The sequence below is a fragment of the Panthera tigris genome, chromosome A2 (assembly GCF_018350195.1).
Source record: "Panthera tigris isolate Pti1 chromosome A2, P.tigris_Pti1_mat1.1, whole genome shotgun sequence".
Taxonomy (NCBI): domain Eukaryota; kingdom Metazoa; phylum Chordata; class Mammalia; order Carnivora; family Felidae; genus Panthera; species Panthera tigris.
In genome coordinates, this window is record NC_056661.1 from 157,638,508 (window position 1) to 157,659,623 (window position 21,116).

The 21,116-nt window shown below is 38.2% G+C and overlaps 1 pseudogene; it reads left to right on the top strand.

Moving 5' to 3' along the window:
• The first annotated feature begins 683 nt into the window (after positions 1 to 683).
• LOC102973050 overlaps positions 684 to 21,116 on the top strand; it is a 40,959-nt pseudogene continuing 20,526 nt past the window's right edge.

The window sequence follows — 21,116 nt, forward strand, 5'->3', positions numbered from 1 at the left end:
GGAAGTAGCCAACTTGAAGAAATACAATTTGCAACTGACCAGGAGAAACATCACACAAGCACATGCTGAAAAACATTCTATAAGATAATTCCCCTATTCATTCACAAGCGCCCAGGTTACCAATATTAAAGAAAGAATGAACAACTGATCCAGATTGGAGAAAACTAGAGACAGGAACACTGAGCAATATTTGCAATTCTGAATTAAACACTTTTCCTATAAGGGCACTTTGAAACTACTGGTAGAGGGGCGCCCGGGTGGCTCACTCAGTTGAACATCTGACTCTTGATTTCAGCTCAGGTCATGAGCTCACAGTTCATGAGTTCAAGCCCCATGGCAGGCTCCGTGCTTACAGCATGGAGCCTGCTTGGGATTCTCTCCCTCTCTCTCTCTCTCTCAAATAAGCATTTAAACAAACAAACAAACTACTTGGAGCGCCTGGGTGGCTCCGTTAGTTAAGCATCTGGCTTTGGCTCAGGTCATGATCTCACAGTTCATGGGTTTGAGCCCCGCATTGGGGTCTGTGCTGACAGCTCAGAGCCTGGAGACTGCTTTGGATTCTGTGTCTGTCTGTCTGTCTGTCTCTCTCTCTCTCAAAAATAAACACTTAAACAATTTTTAAAAAATAAAAATAAAACAAAACTATTGGTAGAAATTGAACGGCATCTGAAAATTAGAGGGTAATGACGCACCACGGTAAATTTCCTGATTTTGTGGTTATGCATAAAAATATCCTGCTTTGTATGAAATACACAGTAAACTATGTAGAGGAGATAGTGCCTCCTATCAGCAAGTCACTATCAAATGGTTCTGGAAAAAACTGTTTTGGTATTACACCAGCAACTCCATGGTAAGTTTAATGGAAAGTTCACGTAAAAGTGGAAATAAAAACTGGCAGGAATTAGAAATTGCAAATATAGATACTCATTGGAAGAGTTGCAACCTGCATATAAAAATTAGGACAAATCATCGGCAGGTGAAAATAGTAAAGCTCTTTCATGATGATGGTGAAGATGAGTTGGAGATGCTGGAGGTATTTTAGGAAAGATTTCTGGATTAAACGATACATGTTGAAGTTCCAAAAATACAGTAATTAGAATCAGGGAGTGGATAAGAGTTATGTTATTGATGATTCTGACTTGTCAAGCAAAACTCATTTATTGATTTTCTAAGATAGGGATACATAAAAGGTAAGGGTGAGAGTAGAGAAACAGTTCCGCTCTGTATCATGTTTCTGGTTTTTAATCCTGGCTTCACACATCTAGGCGCGATCGATGACATGTGTTATAACCAGTCTGTGCCTCAGTTGTTACTCCCATAACATGGAGCTAACAATAATAGAATTTTCTGAAGCGTCAATCAGTTAATATATGCAAAACCTGTAAGTAACGGCCACGGTGTGAGCCCTCAGTCTTAGCTTACCACAGTTGTGATAATCATCTGGACTAACAAAAATCCTTTTCTTGTAGGGAGTGAGCCAGTTTTCAAATATACTTGGTGATGACACCATTTCAAAACTTGTGTAAGAGTAAACTGGCTATATTTTCTGTTTATCGGCAACTCCTTAGAGACATCGAGTGTTATTTCTCTGTACAGAAATAGGGACAGTAGGTTTTGTTTGCTTCACCTGAAAATGAGCGGCACACGGTAACAGCAAAGGATTGTTTCTTCCAACCACGTCAGTGGACGTCTGCTAAAGGAATTGATGAAAACAGTACTTCATGTTGGAATCGGGGGAGTGATGATGACAGGTGCATCTTCAAGTAAGCACAGATAGGCTGATCTCCGGATGCATTTTCACCAGCATGTCAGGGACCGTTTACATATTGGAAACCTTGAAAGGACTACAGAATTAATGTGGACGAACAAGCTGGGAATTAGAATAGCGCGTATCACACAAATATGGTGATTTACTCTGTGTCCCATTGGTGCAGGGCTACTTTTGAAAATACAGATGTATTTTGCTGGCAAAATGTCCATGTCTATGTATCAGCTGCATGTCCTACATTTATCATTGCTGTGTGAAATTGTAACCAGCATTCATTTAAAGTGCGTATGATATGTGTATTTAATTTTTTTAATGTTTACTTTTTGTTTTTGAGAGAGAGAAAGAGACAGAGTGTGAGTGGGGGAGGGGCAGAGAGAGAGAGGGAGACAGAATCCGAAGCAGGCTCCAGGCTCCGAGCTGTCAGCACAGAGCCAGACGTGGGGCTTGAACCCGTCAACTGCGATTTCATGACCTGAGCGGAAGTCGGACGCTCAACTGACTGAGCCACCCAGAAGCCCCTGATATGTTTATTTAAATAAGAACAAATTTCAAAATTATCACTTCTACACTTAAAAATATTAGTATAAAAGGAATATTCATATTTTAGTTTTCTTTTCTTATAACATCAACTATATATCACATGCTAAATCAATATAATTTTTCTTTGAAAGCATATTTTAACCTAACTAGGAAAAATGTAATCAATAAAAATTAATATATTCTGACTTTAAAGGGAAACGTAAAGAATATGCATTAGTTGGGGCACCTAGGTGCCTCAGTTGGTTAAGCCCAACTTCAGCTCAGGTCATGATCTCACAGTTCATGGGTTCGAGCCCCGCCATGAGCTCTGTGCTGACAGCTCAGAGCCTGGAGCCTGCTTCGGATTCTGTGTCTCCCTCTCACTCTGCCCCTCCCCCACACAAGCTCTGTCTCTTTAAAAAAAATGAACATTAAAAAATTTTTTAAATAAAAATAAAAATAGGCATTAGTTAATTTTCTACATAGGTCACATGTAAAACAAGTGAGTTGTATTTTCTCGGGAATGTCTTACAACTTTGAGACTCTACTTCCAGCCAATGTGTAGTAACAGAAATCAAATTTAGCCTCCTATCAACAACAGCAACAAAACCAGACAAAAACATATGAAATGGTAGCTTTCAAGACAGAGGACATCAGGCAATGAATGACACTAATCCCCAACAGACAGGAAACAAATGAGGTTGGCTCTATTGTTGCCCAGTTCACGAATTTTTGAGAATTTTCAGGCAGCAGGGAGAGAAAAGAAAGGCAACAAAAAGTATTTGAACCAAGAGCGATCAAAACATTTTCAAAATTGATGCAAACTGTGACCTCACAGATCCAAAAATCTGAATGGACTCTAAACATAAGAACTATGAAGAAAACTACACCAACCACACAACGTACCAAATTTCTCAAAATAAAGTGATAAAGTCTTGAAAGCAGGCAGAGAAAAAAGGCATGTTACTTATACAGAACAAACGGAAGAATAATAGCAGATTTCTCACTGGAAACAGTGTAAGTGAGGAGACAGGATACTAAAATCTCTAAAGTATGAAAGAAAAAAAACGTCAACATACAATTCTACGTATATACATTTCAAAAATGAAGGCAGAAACGTTTTCAAACATAAAAAAAAACTGACAGATTTTTTTTCCTGACAGGTCTGCACTATGAAAAAGTTTAGAAGAAGTCATTCAGGCAGAAGAAAAATGATACCAGATGGAAAGAGGAATCTTCCCCAAAGAATGGGAACCACCGGAAATGGGACCTATAGGTTTATGGTGACATCTGGTTAAAGTTTGGTTACATCTGTGGTTAAATTTTATGTTTATTATTTATATTTCTTTGAAGTATGGCTATATAAACAAGTATTATAATGTATGGTCTACAAGAGATGTAAAATTAAATCGTATGAAAACAATTGCACAGTAATTGAGAAAATACAAACGGAGTTATGGGTTTGATGTGAAGTAAAGCATGAAGCTAATTTTTCTTTCTCTGTGGATATTTACGCGTCCCAAGCACCACTTGCTGAAAAGACTACCGACTGAATCACTTTGAGAAGTTTTCCCGATTTCACGTGAATTTATGAATTAGACCAGGGACACCCAATGTCTTAATGATGTTGAGTAACTTTATTACCAAATCTTGGTTTGCTTTTCCCTTTATGTCCAATTTAAAATTTTACATTTGCTTACATAGGGCATGCATGTCGTTAGCCTATTCCCACATTATCTAACTTTGTTTTGCTGTTGTAAACATGTCTTATCATCAGTGATATTTTTCCATCAGGTTGGTAGTAATGTGAAATCGGTTGCTACCTATTCATAAATTTCGCATGTCACTGTGTGCCATCCAATTATTCTTTGTACTGCCTTTAAGATAAATCTCCTACTCTCTAGGGTTTTCTACATAAATGACTATCACTAGCAATTTTTTTCTATTTCTTACCTTTTATAATGTTTCATTTTACTTCTGTGTTCAACTAAGTGTTAATACTTCCAGTTGAATTGTTAGTAGTTTTGACAGAGACAGAGGGCATTTTTCTTAACTTGAAAGTGAATGACAGATATTTTCCCCATTAAAAATGATCTGAGGGGCGCCTGGGTGGCTCAGTCGGTTAAGCGTCTGCCTTCCACTCAGGTCATGATCTCGCGGTCCGTGGGTTCGAGCCCCGCGTCAGGCTGTGTGCTGACCGCTGAGAGCCTGGAGCCCGTTTCAGATTCTGTGTGTGTCTCTCTCTCTGACCCTCCCCCATTCATGCTCTGTCTCTGTCTCAAAAATAAATAAACGTTAAAAAAATTAAGAAAAAAATTTTAAAAAATGATCTGAAATAGATAAGTAAATACATACAGTTGATGGATTTTTTTAAATCAACAATACTGCATTTTTTCAAATGCTTTTCAGCACCTAGGGATATAATCATCTGATTTATTTTTCCTTAGAATTCATTGGTATATTTTATGGAAGAGAAAGTATTATTATCTAACTATGGATAAATCCCACTCTACTTTATGCATCCATAATAAAAGACTGACACACTTAAAATGTAGTAATTTTAGGGGCACCTGGGTGGCTCCGCTGGCTGAGTGTCCGACTTCAGCTCAGGTCATGGTCTTATGGTTTGCGAGTTCCAGCCCCACATCGGGCTCGCTGCTGTCGGCGTATAGCCCACTTTGGGTCTTCTCTCCTGCTCTCTCTCTGCCCTTCCCTGCTTGCACGCTCGCTCTCTCTCTCTCTCCCCCGTCTCAAAAATAAGTGCACATTAAAAAATAAATAATATAAAATGTAATAATTTTAGTTTTCTCTTATTTTGAAAATATTTTTAAAAATGTTTTGTTTGGCTAAGCTGACACAAAATGTTACGTTAGTTTCAGATGTACGACAGTGATTCAACTTCTGTGTACATCATGCTGTGCTCACCACAAGTGTAGACACCATCTGTCACCATATGGCGCTATTGCAATATCATGGACTATACTCTCTGTGCTGTACCTTTCAGCCGCACGACTTACTCAGTCCGCAACTTAGAAAGCTGTACCGCCCACTCAACCTTCACCCATTTTGACCATCCCTCCAACCCCTTCCCCTCCGGCAACCATCAGTTTGTTCTCTGTATTTATAGGCCTGATTCTGGATTCTGTTTATTCATTTGTTTTGTTTTGTTTTGTTTTAGAGTCCACGGGAGTAAAATCACATGGTGCTTGTGTTTTGCCGTCTGACCTGTTATGCTCCTTTCATCTAATTCTGCCATCACCCCACCCGCTTCCAGACATATTTTTGAAAATTATTTCCCATAATATTTAAACTGGTGATATAATTCCATATACCGCTTAAACTCCAAATTTAAGATTATACTTATGATTTTTCACATAAAGTGTCTTTCCCAAACAGGTTTCCTAGATGGCCAAGATACACGGGACATTTCACAGTCTGGAAAAGCTGCCTCTGTGCTCTAGCACTGGCCAAAGTCTGCTTTGTAGAGGAAAGGACGTAGGCCTGATGTTCCTGAAGGCACCGACTTTGGGTTCTGCTCTTTCATAAATGCATACACGGGGTCAGTTTACTTACCTAACGGCGCTAAGCTGCAGTTTCCTAGGGTATTAACCAGAGAAGCAAACACATTACGTCATGATTATAGTTGTCTCATTACCAAGGTCGTGGGGGTTCCTGTCTTTGAGCCTGGCGTCAATCATGCAAGCCTGGTTTTTGCGGTTTTCAAAATTCTCTTTTCTTTTCTCTTGCAAAAGCCTACGACAGCCTTTTGACAGAAAATGCTTTCACAAAAACTGACAAGCTGTGTCTCAACAGAAAGTTCACGGTTACAACATCTGGCTTTGTTTGTGTTTCCTTGAGCTAAGGAGGAGGATTCAACCACCCGGAGGGTTGTCTGCCTAGTCAGCAGGCCAGTGGGAGCCAAAGGCAGAGTGAGGAACACAAGGTGTGAGGGAAGAGACAGACTGTCAGTCACCAGGAGAGGAGAACCCTGGAGAACAAGGACCGAGAGACAGAGAGAGAGACTGTAGCAACATGGTAATGTAAGGACGTGCGGCACAGGTAGGCGCCCCCAGTACTTTGTGTATGAGAGACTTTAAGGCAGTTGAAAGTCAGGGGGAAGTGGGCCTTTTAATTTTCTTTGAAATCCTCTAAAATCACACACAAGCACACACACACTGGTGCCATTTTGTTTGTCTTCTCTTTCTTTTACAAACGTAGCTACTGAATTGCCTTTTCTGTATCCGTGCAAGCCGCTGTTCTTCCCGTCGGCTGTTACTGCTGTTCCAGTAACTTTGGAAACTGCTACTTTGCAGTGATCTGACTTTTTAAAAATCATGGGGGAAGGGGCACCGGGGTGGCTGAGGTGGGTAAGCGTCTGACTTCAGCTCAGGTCATGGTCTCGCAGTTGGTGAGTTTGACCCCTGCATCGGGCTCTCTGCTGTCAGGGCAGCGTGTGCTTCAGAAATTCTGTTCCCCCCCCCACCTCTTTCTGCCCCTCCCCACTCTCTCTCTCTCTCAAAAATAAGCAAACATTAAAAACATAATAAAATGAAATAAAATCGTGGAGTAAATTACTTGGCGAGCAAACTAGTAATCACAGATACAGGAAATTCACTAAAAACATGTGGAAGAACTTACAATAGGACCTAGCTCTCTTTGCTCATTGAGGAATAAAAACTTATTTTTCCCATTTGTCCCCTGAATTGGCGAGAGTGATTTAAGACCAGGTAACAGACCTTACTCCAAGTTTTCTTACCCTTCACACATGGAAAATCATGAATCAGTATTTTCCGCTCAACGACAACAACAAATGCTTATTTTTAGATGAATTAGTAGACTAAAGAGTGGTGTCCCTCCAGATTCCCCTCCTTAAAACCAGGATGAGTGTTTAATTTTCTAATGACTGAGACTGGCCGTGGATAGTGGCACCTTTTGGACCATGGCTTAATCACGATTAGGTTCCCATCTTTGGTTGTTTGGGCAGAGGCAGAAGCCAAGGAGTTCAGTCGTAGCTCGATAAATATGTTATAAAAAGCAGGCAGGCTACGATACCACAGCAGTCTCCCCAGACCAGGAATCAATTCTTGTCCAACATTTCTCTTACCCCTCCCTCCTACCATTGCTCCAAGATCATTGACATAAGGGATGAGGTTTTATGTTTCTATGGGCTTACTTACACCTAAGTTCAAGTCATTAAAAGTAGCTGCCTAATTCTCATTAACTCAACCATTTTAATTTGCTAACTGAGACGATATTTACTAATCCTTGGATTAGCAATGCTCAATACAACATGATTACTGTTTGCTAATCAGAACTTTCGCGTAATAACAGCAAACTGACAGTTGCTCGTGTGCCTTCTCCGCACTCCTGCTCCAGAGTGTTCGTTAGCAACTCAGGGAAATATCCTCCAAAATTGAAGGAGACATGATGATTTTCAGATAGACAAAAACGGAGAATTAATTGCCAATAGATTTGCCCTGAAAGAAACGTTGAGGGAGACTCTCGGGCAGATGTATTAGCAAACGCTTGACAGAAACTAGGATTCACACAAAAATATGGAAATGAGGTAAATAAAAATAAAACATATTCTGTTCATGTTAACTGTCCTAAAAGGAAACTATTTAAAACAGAAGATGTACTGTGTACTTGTAGCACAAAGGAAAATAAAACACATAACAAGAAATGTATGTAGGATGGAGATAGGCATTGGGAATTTACTAATGTAAGGCCCTTACCACTGCATAGGAAGTAGTATAACATTATTTGTAGATTCTTATTGTCTATAAAGATGTAGACCATAATCCCTGGTCTTATTTATTAATAAACATTTAAAATATTTAAAGCTAAAAATAAATTAATAGTATACATAAAATTGAATTTTTAAGAGTCTTATTAACCAAACATGGCAGACAAGGAAAAAGAAACAAAGAACAGATAGAAAAAAACAGGAGACAGCTATCCAACTGGTATTTGTATCCAACCTTATCAATAATGATGTTAAACAATCTATTAGGCCCAATGAAAATACAGAGCTGGTCGAGTGAGATGAAAGAGGAAAGAGGAATACCCAACGTTAGGCGGTCTGCAACTCATGTTAAAAATAAAGGCATGAATAGGTTAAAAGAAAACTGATAGAAATGATCTAACATGACAACACAATTTTGTTAACAAAAGAACTAAAACCGCTATCTTAATTCAGACACAATAGACTTCAGAACAAGGAACTTACCAGAACTAAAAAGGGATATTATGCAGCTATAAAGGGGTCAGCTCTCCAAGAAACTTAAACACTCTGAACACGTATGCACGAATCACAGAGCTTTAAATTATACAAAGCAACATTTGCTACAACTAAAAGGAGAAATATATCTGTCCATAATTATAGTCAGAGACATCAACACTTTTTCTCTCTCTAATTGATAGAATATGTATACAGAAAATCTCTCTGCCAATGAAGATTTCCTATTTCCATTTACTCAGACACAAAATCTCATGTCACCTTTAATTTCTCCCTTTCCCATATCTCATCTCTACAAAGCATTTATATATTAAATAAGCCCGTTCCTACTTGTTGGAGGAATAGGTGTAATCTCTGAGAATCGTATAAAGTTGGAAAGCCACCCCTGCATAATAACACCTGCACACCTGGGGATAATAACACTATCAATATCTGTTAAGGATAAACAACCAACAGATATATTAAGTAGCAATTATTAGAAAACAAGACTTGAACTTGGAAAGAGAAAGTACCTTTCATTCAATCTATTTTATCAAGATTATCACGTAGAGAGTAATGCATATGAAAATATTACTAAGCCCTCCTCATAGAAGAATTGCTGGTGTCTTAGGAAAACTTCACAAAAAACTCACTACTACTAAAATCGAAAGACCTGCCTGTATTCCAGGTCACTTTAAACTGTCTTACTGACATCAGCAATGTGTTCGCATTAGATATGTAAGCTTCCTCAGCTATCTGTAATAACATGTCCTACAAGACAAGAACACTGTCATTTTATTTTTCTTAGCTGTATATGCTATAAGGAACAGAAGCAAAAGATTAGATTAAGCTGTTTTTACTTAAACACATCACTGGTGACTCATTATTTTAAAGATTTGCTTTTAATTTTTTTTGTCTTTACCATTTAGAAACTAACAGCATACCTTTGATTATGACCATGTAATTTCTTCTGCTTTGAAATAATGTGATAAATGAAGGTGACAAATCACTCCGAATTTATAACTGAAAGATTTTTAAGGAAAATCTGTCCATGATTTGGCTGTTGTTGATAATGCTGCTATAAACATAGGAGTGCATGAGCCCCTTTGAATCAATATTTCTGTATCCTTTGGATAAACACCTAGCAGTGCAATTGCTGGATCATAGGGTAGTTCTATTCTTAACTTTTTGAGGAACCTCCATACTGTTTTCCAGAGTGGCTGCACCGGTTGGCATTCCCACCAACAGTATAGGAGGGTTCCCATTTCTACACAACCTCTCCAACATCTGTTGTTCTCTGTGTTGTTAAATTTAGCCATTCTCACTGGTGTGCTGATGAATGGATAAGGATGTGGGGGGGTGTGTGTGTATACACACATATTTTATATATACATATACATATACATTATATATGTACATATAATGGACTACTACTCAGCCATAAAAAACAGCGAAACCTTGCCATTTGGCTTGACATGGATGGAGCTAGGGTATATTATGCTAAGCAAAATAAGTCCTAGAAAGACAAATACCATATGACTTTATTCATGTGGTATCTTAGAAACAAAACAGATGAACATATGGGAAGGGAGAAAAAACTAAAGAGAGGGAGGCAAACCATACGAGACTATTAACCATAGAGAATAAAACTGAGGCTTGCCAGAGCAGAGGTCGTCAAGGGATGGGCTAAATGGGTGATGGGGGTGTTACGTGTAAGCGATGAATCACCCGCTTCTACTCCTGAAACCAATACTACGCTGTATGTTAACTAAGAAGAATTTCAATAAGAACTTGAGACAGACAAAGAAAAGAAAATCTTGACAGCTTAAGTTTAAAAAAAAAAAAAGACCTTGCAATATTTGAGACATCTGTAAGAAGACTGGTTTCCTTCTGAAAGCACAAGTATAAAGTGGTTAAAGAACAGAAGAGCTCATAAAACCCGTCTACTGTTGACCTGGACAGCATGTTGACAGCGGGCTACGTGTTATCATGAAGTGACTGAAGCCAGAGCAGTTTTCACGTATCGAGAAAGAGTACAGGGCAGGGGTGCCTGGGTGGCTCAATGGGTTGAGAGACTGACGCTTGGTTTCAGCTCAGGTCCTGATCCCAGGGTCATGAGATCTAGTCCTGTGTCCACCCGTGCAGCCTGCTTAAGATTCTCTCCCTCTGCCTTCTCCCCAACTTGTACTCACTTCCTCTAAAATAAAATTTTTTTAAAAAACTAATAAAAATATTTTTATAAGGGTACAGGGAAGCCACGTAAGGCAGTAAAAGCTAGGCAGATGACAGAAAAATAGGACTGTCCAAATCTACCATCAAGTTTCTAATCATTTAACTGAGCGATGAGCGTGTATCTGTTGGCCGAGTTAGATACAGGCATGGAAATGACTGCATAAAGACGGAGCTTTTCAAGGGACTCATGTAGAATGCTTTTCCCTATCACCTATATTTGTGAGTGGGCTGCAATTAGAAGTGGGGAGTAGGACTGAGTTTTGTAAGATAAGGAATAAAGTTGAAGCACCAGGTATTCACCACTGCTTAAAAACAAAATAAAAGCCATCTGTGATTCCACCTCTCTGTCTCTTCATCTACCTTACTTCATTCTCTGGTTCTCTCCTGGTCTGCTCACGTCCTGAGCTCTAACTCTTCTGCTCATTCACAGTATTGCTATGTATTGCTTAGCAGATACCTATTCACTTCTCAGCACTCAGCTTGAGTTTAACACCCCCCACCTGCTCCGGCCCTCATTCAGAGCTCGCTGAAAACTTCATAGTCACTGGCCGCACACTTTTAAAAAATTGAATCTTGGGGCACCTGGGTGGCTCAGTCGGTTGGGCGGCCGACTTCGGCTCAGGTCATGATCTCGCGGTCAGTGAGTTCAAGCCCCGCGTCGGGCTCTGTGCTGACGGCTCGGAGCCTGGAGCCTGTTTCAGATTCTGTGTCTCCCTCTCTCTCTGCCCCTCCCCCGTTCATGCTCTGTCTCTCTCTGTCTCAAAAATAAATAAATGTTAAAAAAAATTTAAAAAAAAAATAAAATAAAAAAAATAAAAAATTGAATCTTAAGAGGAACAGATCTTGACACATACATAAACAACTGTGGCGAGTTATCCTGTGTTTTATTAAAAGTGTGCAGCCAATTTTTGTGCAATTCAATTTTTTAAAGTCTACGATTCTTTTATTTGTCTATTTCCTGGTTCTGGAACAATACCTGGCATATAGTAAGTACTTAATATCTGTTGAATGCATTTAAATATAGTCAAACGAGGAAGAGGGACTCTTGCTTGGAAACAGAGGTATTCTGAGATAGAAGACACAGTCTTGGAATATGAAGCAGGTACAAATTGGCTTGATTTCATTGCAAAATTCAGGGATTAGCGTTTATTATCTTTAGGGCTCTGAAGTTTGACGTCTACCTGTTTTTCCTCCACACACATATTTAAATATGCACCTGGTAATTTGAATTTACAAATTGAAAAAAACAATGTCATAATTTTTAAAATTACAATATACGATATCAGTATACCTATAATAAAATACTTGGCAATTTTACATTTACAAGATAAATCCCATTTTATGTTAAAATTAAGTTGAATTTTATTCCATTCAATAAACTCTTCCTTTTACTCAGAAAAGAGTGCTAGCTATAAAATAGCTTGTGACTTTTACCTGCACCTGTGATGATGTCTAGTTTTATGAGTAAAATAATCATAGTGCTATTTGAATATTATTTCCTTAGACAGGAACTAATGTTTAAACTTCATGATATCATTTTATATCATGATATTTGAAAGGTTTACATTTCACATTACTATTACCATGATAGGGCTCTCAATCTCTATTATGTAACATTTAAAACCTATCAGATTATTTAAAATAATAGGGGGGAGTGTTCCCTTGTCTCAAGTTTCACATTATAGAGTTTATGTAACATATTATATTTTTAACTACCAGTGTCTTGTGTCTAAGCCTCAAGAGATGTTATGCATGCATTACCACATTCATGATCATAAAGGAATAGAAAATGTTCAAAGACGACTTTGTACACGTATATGCGTGCTTGAATGACACCAGGGCTGCCGGCTTCCCATGGAGTGACAGAAGTTTTCTCTTGGTATTTTCATATCTAAATATTAACACCCTCAGTTGGTTTAGAAGCAGCTTCAGAGACATTGTGACCCTTTTGAAATTATGAAAATAAGTCCAGTATTATAACATCCCAGTCTTTTTGCCTTTTATTCTCTAGCCCTTCTACAACTTAAATTGTCCAATATCTATTTGAAATTTTGAAATTTTTGACTACATCATACTGAATATAAAATTGTATATATTACATTACATTACATTACATTACATTACATTACATTACATTATAATTTCTTTCCTAAGGTCAGATAATTGTCTGGTTAAATCCAGGAGATAGTGATACACTAAGAAAATCGCTTTCATTGTGAATTCCATTTTCTTTGATTTGTTTATCTGAGTGACTTTACTTTTTCCTCCCATTTGTTTCCTCTGTATGTGATTCTTTACGAAAACGACGAGAAAAGGAAGCCAGGATGGTTCATATTGGGCTCCAGACTTCGCCTGTCACTCTCCTTTTGGTCACACCATTATCATCATTAGGAGGTAAGCTTGACTTCCCTTTCTGGCTTATCTTTTTCCTTTATAGAGATAGCATTTGCATGAGAGTTGAAAGGTTTATTACAGGGAAAAAAAAATCTAGGAGGGAAAAGATAAGCATAGCAGACTATATTGGCTCCCTAATATAGTTCTATTAGGTCTGCAGACTCTGACTGTTTAAATGAATGGAGTTACCCTTAACAGGTAGAATTCTAAATTTCTGTGCCCTCCTTTTTTTCTCGTTTCCAACCATGAAGGGAAATTTTTAATCTATGTATGGAAACATTTAAATTCTTTCTTAATAATGCGAGTCTACTCTATGTGCATTAGTTTCAAGGGACACTAGCATTAGTGTTCTCATAGGGATGAGTATTCTCTACTTTCTATAACTGAGCTATCCAAAAACTCATTCAAGGGGCGTCTGGATGGCTCAGTCAGTTAAATATCCAACTTTGGCTCAAGACATGATCTAGCGATTCATGAGTTCAAGTCCCACATAGGGTTCTGTGCTGAGAGTTCAGAGCATGGAGCCTGCTTCGTATTTTCTCTCTCTCTCTCTCTCCCTCTCAAAAATAAACATTAAGAAAAAAAGCTCATTCAAGCAGAGGTACGGTTATATGCATACATGGTAATGTAGGTATTTCAAGTCATTAAATTTGCATTACAGATAAAGTGAGGAGAAAACACAGCTTAAACATATTGCCACTGTACTAAGAATAGTAACTTTTAAACTGATTTATTGGCCTAGAATTCAGGTAAGTATCATATATAGAAGACAAACAAAAAACACAAAAATATCTTGAGATATTACAAGGGTATATCAAAAGAGATTATTTGGAAAAAGAAGCTTATGTATTCTTAATAGAAAGAGTTTAAAAGAAACTATGATCCTACACGAGTGTTAGAAAAACTGGAGAGAAGTTCAAGGGGCAAGTCGGTTAAGTGTCCGACTTCCACTCAGGTATAGACCTCATGGTTCATGAGTCTGAGCCCCACATCGGGCTCTCTGCTGTCAGTAAAGAACCCACTTAGGATCCTGCCTGTCCCCCTTTCTCTCCGCCCTTCCTCCACCTATAAAAAATAAACATTAAAAAATAGATGAAGTTTAAGAAAGGTACCTCTGAAGATGTGGATAGTGGTTGCTCAAAGTCAGATATACCCAAGTGTAGGTCTTGGACTAGAGCATAGGGATGCAGGTTGAAAAGGGAGTTTGTGGGGAAATCTTCAGTGTTCACAGCAAAGGCAGACTGGAAGCTGGGGGATAAGTCCCAGAAGCTCCTGCATTTGCCACATACGAGTTTGTGAAGCCAACAATGAAATCGACAAACTGATGAATTCTCTAAGCTTCAGGACCTCCCAGTGATTACTGTCTCACTTCTGCTTTGTGAATCTCAAGCACATTTTCATCACTGGACATTTGTAAGTAAGAAATATACATGGGGCGCCTGGGTGACTCAGGTGTTGTGTCCAACTCTTGATGTGGGCTCACTCATGATCCCAGGGTGGTAGGATCAAAACTCGCATTGGGCTCTATGCTGAGTGTGCAGCCTGCTTAAGACTCTCTCTCTTTCCTCTGCCCTTCTCCCCCACTCATGCTCTCCCCCTACCCCCTAAAAAAAGAACTACACAAAAGCCATGCCTGTCAGGGATGGAAGTAGCGGTTATAGAGCCAACTTGACCATGAAGGCTACAAAGAATCTAGCATTTATTTTTTTGGTACATTCCAATAACTCTAGTAGCAGTAGGGTTATGAAAAGTCTAACAAAAACCTGAAACTTTCATAATTACACCAAATAGACTTGGAGGTGAGACTGATTAAGTAATCACAATTGAAGTCACTAGAGAGAAGTGTTTTACAGAAAGAATTAAACGAAGCAGAAACCAAGAGAAGCAGATGTGAGAAAAGCCAGATTATCCTGGAAAGAAAGGAAAAGGGTGAGATTAGTGACTCATGCAACTTCACTGGAAATTGTACTCTGGGACCAGATAAATTTTGTTATACCCTTGTGGCACATTTCTCTCCTTATTCTCTGGTAAATGTAGATATATGATACTTTCAACAAAAAGTACACTGACCAAGAAAATATCCTGGCTAAATTATGTTCTTTTTTCTGTCATGCAATTAACTAACAACCCTGTTCTGTTTGTAAAAGGAACTGATCAATCAGCATAAACTGTAAATGGACCCACTGTAGACACAGACTATGTAGATTCACATTTTAGCTGTGCCACTCAGAGTGGCTCAGGGAGAATTACCTACTTACCTTGCCTATCTGTGCCTAAGTTTTTCATTTATTAATTGAGGACGCCATTATTGGAAGGTAGTACAAGGCTCAAATGATTAACTATTGATACAATTCTTAAGAGACTACCTGGTAAGCTTCAAGCAATTTTTGAGCTAATAATGACAGATTCAGAGATGGGCCAAAAAATCATTTTTGAACAATTCTATCTCCAAACATACCAGAGTCCAGGATCTTTATCATAAGTATTCCAAAAGAATTAATAAAAAATAATAATGAACAGTGGGAGACCTCATAGTCACTATCTAGAATTTGTCTTTACCATGTTGATGGGTCTTTCAAGTCTGATGCGTATTACCAGTTAGGAAGAGGCCACTGAAAAAGACCTCGGCCAACAAGTTTCCTCCCTTCCTTGAATGTCTATGGACTATCCGTTCTACATGTTAGCAAAACAACAAAATTGATCTCTACACCAGAAATCTGGGTAGTGAAAAGGTATGAGAGATAATAAAATAGATTTTGTGGATACTTAAGTTTCACAATAGATAATTATTTTATAACGTCATTTCTTGTGAAGTTCTAGATTCTAACTAAATAATAAGGACATCTGTGAACCCTTAAGCATATGATGATTAACACTAAAAATTAGCAGTATACAAATATTATAAAATAATGAATAATCAATCTAAGTATTATTATGTACTTGGATACAACGCACATGTACAAGTTCAGTAAATTGTACACTTAAGAATAATACCTTATATTTTCACTAGGTTCTCAAAGTTGTCCTAAAGGTTACTATTTTTCAAATGTTTTATTTAGGATATCAGCTTGTTCTCAGTGGAAGGACCCATTCATGTCACTATCACACACATTATTGGAACCAGAACAATTGACTTTGTCTCTTTGTTTCTTTCCTCCCTCCTTTTCTTTTTATTTTTGATCCATAAGATTGTCAAACAGATAAACTCAATTTTTCCAAATTAGTTGTGAACCTGCTGATGTGTTCTAATAAAATCAACACTTTCCCTCTGTATGGGTTGATTCTTTTTTTTTTAAGTTTATTTATTTTGAATGGGAGAGAGGGAGACAGCATGAGTGGGAGAGGAGTAGAGACAGAGAGAGAGAATCCCAAGCAGGCTCCACACTGTCAGAGCAGAGCCTGATGTGGAGCTTGAACTCACACGCCGTGAGATCATGACCTGAGCCGAAGTCAGATACTTAACTGAATGAGCCACCCAGGTGCCCTTCTATGGGTTGATCCTGTCTTGTTCATTGAATTGCTTGTAAGTTCATGACTGATTTTGTTGTTTCTGCAGATTCTTCGAACATTTCCTGTTATTCTTTTACTTTATTCGTATTCTTCACCTTAGATTTCATATTATGATATCAACATTGTTAAACTGGCTTTCTTTATTTGCTCAAATTTCAAATTTTTAACTCTTATTCTTTTTATCTATTTTTAATTTTTTAAATTTTTTTTAATGTGTATTTCTTTTTGAGAGGGAGAGAGAGAAAGCAACCGAGGGAGGAGCAGAGAGCGACGGGGACAGAGGATCCGAGGCACCGAGCCTGATAGGGGGCTCTAACTTGCCAACGTGAGATCAAGACCTGAGCCAAAGTTGAACACTTAGCTGACTGAGCCACCGAGTCGCCCGTATCTATTTTTTTTTCATTTGGCAGTTGCAAAGACCCCCAAATTTATTTTGTTCTCCTCTAGAAATCTAACCTGCGAGTTTCTCATTCAGCGAGCGGGTTTATATTTGCTCTCTTAGATTGCGTGGGGCAGACATTGCCACCACTGTGTCGCCAGCACAGTGTCCAGCACCAGCGAGAAAGTCAAGAAACTCTGGGCTTAGCCTCTTCTCATTTACCAAAATTATTCCACTCATACTCAATCTGTCTTACTTCCCTCACCATCTTTACTTCTGTCTCAAATGGAACTAATCTTTTTTGCTCCTCTTTTGTATAGAGTGTGAGCTTAATGTACATTACCTTTATTTTTGTTTTTTTTTTTTTGAGTGTAGTTGACACACGTTACCTGTTATATTAATTTCAGGTGTACAACATAGTGATTCAACACATTTAGACATTATTCTATGCTCCCCACAAGGGTAGCTGCCATCTGTCCTCAGGCATCACTATTACAACACTAATGACTGTATTCCTTATGCTGTGCCTTTGATTCCCGTGACTTAGTCCCTCCAGATCATTTATGCCTTTTTATCCACCCAACATCTCCACGTATTTCTTAGGAGCCTACATCTATGCCAGCATATTAAATTTAAAAACCCGGAAATATCTGTACTTCCGGGAGTCTCAAACTAGGGAAAGAAAGCTAAAATACAAAATTGCCACAATTTGGGATACATTCTGTAGTAAAAGAAGCTTCGAGGTACTTTTGACATCAGAAAAATAAAAAAGGCAGCTGTGGTCTTTATGCTGCCTGGGAATTTAATGAGGCCGGAGGTAAAATGGGTAGGGGAGGCTTCGCCTTTGTTGATCTGTAAATAATTAGTGCAGTTCTAACTGGCAGAAGAAAGGAAGTCTCCCAGGGAAAAGGCCAGTACATGCAAAGAAGATGAAAGAAACCAGGGAAAGATGTATGAACTGCAATTGGAGACTTAGAAGGTAGATTAAGGACTATCTAAAAGCCACCTTGTTGGGGACGGGACTTGTACAGTTACGGCCTTCATTTAGGTCAGGTTGGTGGCTTGAAGATCAGAGTTTGGGTAATTATAACACTGAAATAGGCAAACACTACAAACCAGGGCTTTTTATCCCAGGGATCTAGTTGCTCAACATTTGCTAGCACACTACTGACTTTATCTCAAGTGTAATGAGGAATCATTAGAAGATTGCAAATTAGGGTGTGACATCTAATTTCCTGTGGCTGCTGTAACAAATTACCAAGCTATCATGGTAGCTTGAAACAACATTTATAAACATACACTTCTGGAAGTCAGAAATCCAAAATGGGTGTCAAGGCTAAAATCAAGGTACCTGCAGATCTGCTTTTCTTTGGGAGACTCTAGGGAAATACTCTAGGCTTCCTTGTCTTTCCACCTTCTAGAAGCTGGCCATATCCCTTGGCTCATCAAAACTGCTACCTCTGCACTGTCAGCACAGTGTCGAGTACCATTTCTTATTCAAAACCACCACGGTCTAGAAGAGTCTTTCTTATAATACATCAGTCTGACACTCCATCTTCCCTCCCTTTTCCACTTATAAGAATCCTATGATCACTCTGGGCTTGCCTGGATAATCCAGGATAACCTCCCCATATCGAGGTGAGCTGATTAGCAAACTTGATTCTGCCCTCAACCTTCCTCTTGCCATGCAATATGTTTATAGGTTCTGGGGAGTAGGACATGTACATCTTTGGGGAACCATTCTATACCTACTGTTGCCTTCAATAAAATTTTTTTCTGGAAGTGGTACAGAAGATGGCCTGGATGCCATGTTAGAAGGATGAGACAATATCTCGGTGAGAGAAGATGAGAGCTTGAATTAAGTTAATGGAAGTTACAGTAAAAGTGGTGAGGATAATTGATGACTTCTTTGTTGGACATAATGGTATGGAGAAAATGAAAGAAGGTGAAGCCTTAATACAATGCAAAACTCTATCAACAAGGCATGATATTATTTCCATTTCCATTACAAACAAAAGTTATCAAATGGAGTTTATATTTTGGTAAAATTGTCTATTTTGTATTAGATTGCAAACCAAAACTGCAGTGTAATAGAAACATTGTGTAACTTATCAAATCCTAGCAAGTAAAAGGCAGTTACCCTGATTCTTCAAATTTTTCCTCTGTGCCTTTCCTCTTGCTCTATAACGTTCTGTCCATGGCTTTGCAATAAGTAACAATGGATTGGAGAAACAAATATTGCTTACTTCTTTATATAACTATACTCTAAAACCCACTCTTGAAGAACTCATAATAACTTTAATTGGTTCCTGGAGCTGGGATAATAGCCTATATGCTTTATATCTCCAAAACAATAGCAAAAACTACCTATAAAACAGTTATGGAAATGAAATATTTGCTACTGTTATAAGAAGGCGCAATTGTACATATTCTTAAAATAGTGAGATAACAATACTTTAGTGTATGTCAGGGGAAGAAGAAAGCCATCTAACTTGTGTCTGGCTCTTACCAGTTATCAGGGGGAAGGATTGATTAGGTAATACCTGTTCTTCTAAGCCTAGTTAAAACCAACCAACCAACCAACAAAAAATGTTCTTTTTATGATCAAAAAATTGCCAGTTGTAGCATTCCTAAATTTTTCAAAGTGACAGAAAATGACTATGTTGCCAGCACAAAGTAGATGTTCAACAAATATTTACTGAAGAAATAAATTAACATAAAGCCAAAGAAATATTTCTCAAAAATCTTTAAAGCTCCAGAAATATACATTGATAACTCTTATAATACCATATATTAATATTTGTGGACATTGAACTTTGGTCACAGAACTCACCCAAGTCACTGTCATATCTACAACTGCCACACTGTCCCCAAATTTTCTCCTTGCTGCCATTCTTGACCCTCTTAAATCCACACTCATGTAACATCATCATTAGTAAAAACAAAATACAGTCATACCTCTCCTGCATGAAACCCTCCCGCTTCACTGAGAACAAAATTCCCAACCTGTGGTCTCCAGGGTTTACCCTGACTGGCACCTATTTAGACAATGAGCCTCAGAACCTTCCTGGAATGTGCTGTCCCCAGATCCTGGCCTGTCAACTCTGAAGAAAGGCTCTCCTCCTTATCTAAAGTAATTCTCCTTCTCATCCTACCAAGGTAATCACCTCATTTCATATTATTCATGGATCTTAAATACCTTAAACCTTTTAGATTAGATCTATCATTATTAATCTATGTTTATCTCATTTCCTTGTTTATCTCTGGTTTACTGCCTCCTCCCCCCCCCCCATTAAAATCCAAGTGTCACGACAGCAAGTTGTGTTTGTTTTTGTTCATTGTTCTATCTCTAGGTAAGCCCTCAGCAAATATTTTTGTGTGATTTAATGCATGGTATTCCCTTTAAGTATAATAAATGCAATCTTACACAAGCACCGATTCATATTGTCTGATGAATTTAAAACTGACATCCATATATTCACCTCCGTTAAAATTTTACATAAATGAGACTCTTTTCACTGTTCAGGCAAGAAATATATAAAGCATGTTTTTGCTCATTTAGTTCTCTCTCTCCATATCATCTTAACCTTCAGCAAATTCTATGGGCTTTATCCTCAAAATATATCCAGAATGTGACCAGACTCCCCCTATACCTCTAGTAACATGATCCAGGGAGCATCAACTCTTGTCTAGACTCCCATAAAGGAAAAAAATATATACATATCATGTAGGTTGAGAGTTATACAAGACTGAAGCTTAATGAAAAATATATTAAGATATAAAATGGGATTTTAATCCTGACAGGTATAAAATAATATCTCATTGTGGTTTTGATTTGCATTTACCTGATAGTGATGTGGAGTATCTTTTCATGTGTCTGCTGGCTATCTGCATATCTTTTTTGGGGGGGGGAATGCCTATTTATGGCTTTTCCTTTTTTAAATGGATTATTTGATGGGGGGGGAGTTGAGTTGCATAAGAATGAGAAAGACAAGAAGTAACAAGTGTCAGCAAGGAAATGGAGAAACAGGAATGCTTGTGCACGTACGTTACATAACGTGAAAATGTAAATTGGTGAAACCACTGTGCCAAACTAT